Source organism: Equus quagga, chromosome 14, assembly GCF_021613505.1.
Source record: "Equus quagga isolate Etosha38 chromosome 14, UCLA_HA_Equagga_1.0, whole genome shotgun sequence".
NCBI lineage: Eukaryota > Metazoa > Chordata > Mammalia > Perissodactyla > Equidae > Equus > Equus quagga.
The window spans coordinates 46,666,906-46,674,436 of NC_060280.1; positions in this window are offsets into that span (position 1 = coordinate 46,666,906).

The following is a 7,531-nucleotide window of genomic DNA, read 5'->3' on the forward strand; positions in this document are numbered from 1 at the left end:
CACCATCTACATAAACATGTTCACAGGGATATAAAGACACTGGGCAAGTTATTGAGAAAACTCAAGTATCTAATAATTCTGATATAAGGAGGGAAGGGAAATATCATATCACAATTAACCATGTAATCCTGAAAACTGATCATATTAAGCAGACTACTGTAGAATTCTCCCCTTGCATTTTCTTGAATGTCATACTTTCCTAAGTTCAAAAATTTTCTTTTAGTCTGGATTTATCAGGCTTTTCTTTTTGCTGGGGATGATTTGCCTTGAGCTATTGCCAGTCTTCCTCTTTTTTGTTTCCCGTCCCCAAAGCCCCAGTATGTAGCTGTACATTCGAGTTCTAAGTCCTTCTAGTTCTTCTATATGAGTCACTGCCACAGCATAATACCAACAGATGAGTGGTGTGGTTCTGTGGCAAGGAACCAAACCCGGGGCTGCCTAATGGGAGTGTGCCAAACTTTAACCACTAGGCCATCAGGGCTGGCTCTCTTTTAGTCTGAATGTAGATGCTAGATTTATTTATTTTTATTTTGTCTGTGTATGCTTCTGATTGCAAAAATAATTAGCATTCATGGTTGTAGTTTTAGAAAATACAAGAGAAAACAAATAAAAACATGCCACATACAATTTTATGACCCATTGATAGCTACTTGTTGTGTGTATCTGTACAAAATTGAAATGATGCATTATTTACTGTATGATTATGTAATGCATTTATTATTACATAGGATTCAAAAATAAGTACTGAATAATAGCTAATTTAACCAATTTTTTAGTTTTAATATTTTAAAAAATTTTATAACTATTCACTGTTTAAATAACATTATTATGAATTTTGTAGTTTATGGTTATTTGTGTGCACCTATGATCATTTCTTTCAGATATACTCCTAGGACACAAATTACTATGTCAAAGGAGGTACAATTTTAAGGCTTTTGTCACACATTTCCAAATCATCCTGAGAAAATGATCAATTATCAATCTTGCCATGAATATATAAAAGTATCTTCTCCATACTCTTTCCACCCTTTCAACGTTAGTTATCAATATGGTTTTTGATCTTTATCAGTTTGACAGATGGAAAAACAGTATATCATATTGATCCTATCTGAACTTCTTTGATTACTCATGTATCCTATATGTGTCTGTTCTCCTATGCATGTTTCTAAAAGGAAATCCACTCTATAAAGCATAAATGAATAATAGGAATATTCATAGAATTCACAGCATAGGCAAATGTATGGCTAAATATTTAAAATATATTTATTTGAGCTTATTATTTTCAAAGATTTTTATCAGATGTCTGTGAAAGAAGATATGAACAGCTATTGGACTTGAGAGCAAAAACAGCTAGTGTAGTAGTCAAGACCACAACTCTAGTGCTCGACATCCTCAGCTTGAATCCCGGCTCTACCACGTAGTATTTGCGTGGCTTATGGCAATTTACTTAACCTGTCTGTACTTTTGCTTCCTCATCTGCAAAAGAAAGCCGATAATAATGGTGCTATCTCATAGAGCTGTTGTAAAGATTAAATGGAATAATCATGTGAAGGTTGAGCAAACAAAAATTATTAATTACTATTGAAATGCAGTTTTGAAATTTTCCATAGTACTGCATCTCTCAATTGTTTTGTTCTCCCATATTAAAGTGTGCAGTGTGGTTAAACCCTCATAATATTATTATATGAGTTTTAAGGTTCAAGTGTGTTATGTTCACTAAGAATGCCAACAGAGTTACAACCCATTATCTCAGATGCTACGGCTTTTAGTTTTTGTGGGATACTAATTATTGAATTGTGCCACAGTTGAGTCATCTCCTAGGTGAAGAATTTCTTAACTATTTCCCCCTGCTCCTAAAACATTCTAGTTATGATTAATTCCTTCTTTGGTTTCCTATTATGCTTCATTCGTCCTCCCATAATAGCAGGCATGAGCACATTGTAGCCATATAGCCCAATTATTATTTTGAAAGCTTGTTTCCCACACACTCAGGTAGCTCTCCATGATAGTGACTGCATCTCACTCACTCTGTTCCCCAGTGCCTCACATAGTTTTCCAGCAATGATGTAAAGAATGAATGAATAAATGAATGAATGAATAATAAGGATCTCCCATCTGGGGATTTCAGGAGAAAATGACTTTGACCAAGAACTAATGTGGCAACTGCAAAACAGATATTCATAAACCATAGGCAGCAGGCCACATAGACAAAATGTATGAAACAATGGCTTTCAGATGTTGGACAAAAAGGAGAGGAAGACTGTGATCTCTGAGAAACATAAAAGAAATGAGGGAAGCCCTACAAATCCCCAGATTACCACTGGAGGTAGTTTGTAGGCGATAGTTCAAGGAAGGAAGAACCCAGAGCCTAGTGGACTCACTTAGTTCAGAAGAGAGGAATCAAAGTTTGAGTAAGCCAAGGTGGCCAGAGTTTTAGGGACACAGCATTAGAGAGGGGAGAGAGGGAGTTCTGCAGATCTGCAGAGGGGTATCCTTGAATCTTTAGATGAGTACTTATCTGCACAGACATGAGAAGAAACCCACCAAGGTTTGGTAAAGAATCACCAGAAAGCAGGAGGTTGAAAATTTCTTCTACAAAGCTAGAATAGTTTGTGTTCCCAACAGCAAAAATGGAAAGATATTGAGTAGAATTCTCAGAGGGACATTGCCTTAGTATAGAAGTTAAATTATCCCCAGACTAGAAGCTGCTCTGAAGTCACAATAAATAAAGCTGAAAATCAAGCCTCAAAAGAAACAAATGATTTCAAGTGACTTAACTGGGTGCCAGGAGAAAATTCAACACTATTCAAAAGAATGACCAAAAAAGAAAAAAAGAAAAAACTGTACACCAAACATTGTATAATTTGTAATAAAAATTTACCAGGAATGCCAAAAGCCAGGAATATATGACATACAATCAGGAGAATAATTACTCAATAGAAACAGACACAAAAAAATACAGAGGTGAAAAAATTAGGAGTCAAAGACATAAAAACAGGTATTATAAATAAACTCCACATGTTCAAGAAGATAAAAGAGACATGAATATAAAGAAGAGATAAATGGAAGATATAAAAAATGATCCAAGTAAAACTTTTAGAAATATCCAAAATAAAAAATACCCTGGGAGGGATTAACAAAAGATCAGACACTGAATAAGAAATGATCAGCAAACCTGAAGACACAGCAAAAAGCTGTCCAATACGAAGCACAAGAAGAAAATAGAGTATCTGCAATCTGTGGAACAAAATCAAGTAGTTAATATGCATATGATTAGAAAAGATATTTGAAGAAATAGAGCTCAAAGTATTTCAAATTTGGTGAAAACTATAAATGCATAGATCCAAGAAGCTCAATGAACCCCAAGCAAAATAAAAATAAATAAAATCATACCAAAGCACATCGTGATCAAATTACTGGAAACCAGCAATCAAAAGAAAATCTTAAAAGCATCTAGACAGAAAAAAAAGAGACGCATTGCACAAAGAGGAAGGAAGAGAAGAATGAAAGCAAACTTCTCATCAGCCACTAGGCAAGCTAAAGACAAATGAGCAACATTTTTAAAGTATTGTAAGAAATAAACTGTCAACCTAGAAATCTATTCCGAGGGAAAATACTTTTCAAAAATGAAGACAAAATAAACAATTTTTCAGATAAGCAAAAGCTAAGAGAATTCATTACCATTAAATAGTTGTAACGAATTCATTAATTAATTGTAATTAATTCGTTATAAGAAACATTAAAAGAATTTCTTCAAGCAGAAAGAAAATGACACCAGCTGCTAATTCAGACCTTCATAAATGAATGAGGACGCTGAAAATGCATTGTGGGTAATTATACAAGTCTTTTTTCCCCATTTTTAAATTTCTTTGAAAGAACTCTCACTGTTTAAATAGAAATGATAATAATAAATTGTTGAGTTTACAACATATGTAGAGTAAAATGGATGATAAAAACAGCATGTAGGAAAATGAAGGTACACTGTTATAAGGATGTCAGACCACATGTGAAGTGGTATAATATTGTTTAAAGGTAGACTCTGGTAATATAAAGATGCATTTTGTAAATTCTAGAGCAACCACTAAAAATAAATAAATAAAAAAAAAAAAAAGAGATTTGGCTAGAAATTGATAAGAGTGATTAGAAAGAAGTTGTAAAAAATTACTCAAAAAAAGTGGGGCTGGCCCCGTGGCCGAGTGGTTAAGTTCGCGCGCTCCGCTGCAGGCGGCCCAGTGTTTCGACGGTTCGAATCCTGGGCGCGGACATGGCACTGCTCGTCAAACCACGCTGAGGCAGCGTCCCACATGCCACAACTAGAGGAACCCACAACGAAGAATACACAACTATGTACTGGGGGGCTTTGGGGAGAAAAAGGAAAAAATAAAATCTTAAAAAAAAAAAAAAAAAAAAATTACTCAAAAAAGGCAAGAAAAGATAGAACAAATAGTAAACAAATAGCAAGATAGTAGATTTAAATCCAGATCTATTGAAATCTACATTAAAGTTAATAATTATATTAAATCTAATTGTAAAGCAGAGAGGCTCTTATATTGAATAAAAAAGCAAGACTTGGGGCTAGCCAGGTGGCACAGCGGTTAAGTTTGCACGTTGTGCTTCAGCGGCCCAGGGTTTGCTGGTTCAGATCTCAGGTGCGGACCTATGTACTGCTTGTCCAGCCATGCTGTGGCAAGTGTCCTACATATAAAGTAGAGGAAGATGGGCATGGATGATAGCTGAGGGCCAGTCTTTCTCAGCAAAAAAAGAGAGAATAAACAGAAAGAATAAAGATAAAAGCATATGTCAAAGAAATAGAAAAGAAAAATAATAGAGAAAATTGATGTAACCAAAATTAGTTCATTTTAAATATCAATAAAATTGATAAACCTCCAGTAAGACAGGTCAGGAGAAAAAAGAAATGATACAAAATACCAATATCAGGAGTGAAACAGGGAATGTCACTATAGATTTTGATACCTTAAAAGGAAAACAAAGAAATATTATGAACAACTTTATGCCAATACATTTGACCATTGAGATGAAGTAGAAAGTTTCTTGAAAGTCACAAATTTCTAAAGCTCGTTCAAGATGAAATAGATATCTGAATAGTAATGCATCTATTAAAGAAATTGCATTTGTATTTAATAACCTTTCTACAAAGAAAACACTAGGCCCAAGATGGCATTACTGGTGTTATGGAATTCTACCAAACATCTAAGTAAGATAATACCAATTCTATACAAACTTTTGTAGAAAATAAAAGCACTACATTGACACCAACCAAAAAAACTATAAGAGAAAACTACAAATCAGTATGCCTCACAGATATAAACACAGACGTTCTTAACAAAAATAGTAGCAAACCAAATCCACCAACATATAGAAAGTAACACGTTGTGATCAACTGGAGTTTATCTCAGAAACGCAAAGTTGGTTTAATATTCAATATCAATCGATATAACTTTCCATATTAACAAACCAAAATAGAGAAGCCCTAGTTTTTCTAGGGTGATCATATCAATAGACGTCGAAAAAATATTTGATAAAATTTATCATCCATTTTCAGGAAAAAAGAGGTAGAAACTGATAAAAGACGTCTTTAAAAACTCTTTCTTCCTTAATTTGGGGACAAGGCAAAATTTCTAGTCAACGCTGTGCTCGAGGTCCTATCTAGTAAAATAAAGCATATAAAAATAAGGGAATGGGATTAGAAAAAATAAGTACTTATCCAACTTCACATAGCTAGAAGGTGGAAGAGTCAGGTATCCCTGTCTCTTGTCTGTTCTGATAGCATCTGAGTGCCACCTCCTGCTCCAATAAAACATTGAGAAGCATATTTTGTTCTATTCTTGTTGGAAGAGTTATTTCATAAGCGTACTTCAAGATGAAGACAGTTTCACCCATTGGGCAGAATCATGAGTGCCATGTTACGCTCTGCATAATATTACTAAAGATCCCCTCTGATTAAGCAGCTGACTTTACACCCACTATCCTGGACGTTAGGGATTTGTAGGAGGCTCTGAAAGTGCATGCGGCAAAAACTTATCCCATACAATGAGCAATGAGCAATGTACATGATGTGGAGACATTTTGCAGGAAAACAAAAATGCCTTTGCAGAAATATCATGCTTCCAATCTCCAGAAGAGAGACTTAAAGTACAGAACATCTAAGTAATTAGCTGAAAGTCACAAATCAAGTTAAAAAATGGGGAGGAGGAGGAGGAGAATGGTGAGTTTTGAAACAAACCCTGTACCTCCATTAACGGTTTTGTGTTCTGACCACAGAACCGTTATCCCCCGTAACCCTAGCCATAGAAATATTTCTCTGCTTGCTATTTGACCGTGTGTGCCTGTATTGCATAGCTTCCCTGAATCAGAAGGTCTACTGAAATTCTTTTGAGGACTCCATATTTCTTTCTGAGAACAAGCTGAATTGTTAGAGGCAAGGTGGGAGTTCCTCAAGCAAAGAAAGTAAATAGTTGGAAGGACCCTCACCAAGGCCACAAAGCAGGCCATCCAGAAAATTGGTCTTTATCTCTAACCTCTTTTTGGAAGTTGGCAAGAATACATAGGGCTTCTTGAGAGACATTACGTGGGTAGTGGCTGCAGTGGCGGCACAGCTGCATGTCAGCATGTTGATTCAATGGAAGCACACAAGCTTTGCCAAGGCAATGTAGACAGAATGGAGACTGCTGGTTCCAGGCTGAAGCTGGCGTCAGGTGATGGGGAATTTTTCTTTCCCTTGATGGGGCAAGAAACTAGCTCTTGCCTCCTTTGAATAACTGCTTAAGTTCTTTAGCGGTTGAAATGAATAGATCTCTAGATGGCTTTATTTTCATTGAACAAAGAATCATCCTGCTTCTTGTTCTTCCCAATGGTGAAGGCCGAAGGCAGGGAAGAAATGTGAGCAGTCCCTTAAAGTAAAGCTGGCTGGCCTTATTAGTTAGTTTGCAGACTTTTACTAAGTGTTCTAATGTGCAAGAAGTGCAGTACACTAGGCTTCTCCAGGAAGGACAAAAATAATAGCCATTATTAATATCCAAATTGTATTGTATGTTTACACTGTATGAGGAACTGCTCTAATGATTTTACATATCTTTTTTAATCTTAACACAATCTTATAAGTGTTATTACTTGCACTTCTCAGATGGTGAAATAGAGACTCGAAAGGATTAATAGCCTTCTTGCTGACAAAAAGATAGTAAGTGACAAAGCCAGGTTTGAAACTAGTTTTTGCTTAATTCCAATATCTGTGTAAACATTTTTCTAAACTCCTTTTAAGAATCAAAGCAGTTCCCGGTCTCAAAGTAATGTAATTTTTAGTCCCTAGCGACACCACAGATTGCCAGCTTGGCAGAATTAGCCACACACCTCTGAACCTGACCTGACAGAAATTTGAAACTCTTACTGCTTCCATATCTCCCTTTTCTGCCAAGTTATGAAGAGCTTCTTAATTGTACGGGGAATACCACGGGCAGGGTCCTCCCTTCCTCAGTTCTACTCCATTCAGTGATTTTACATCAACAGCCCACCC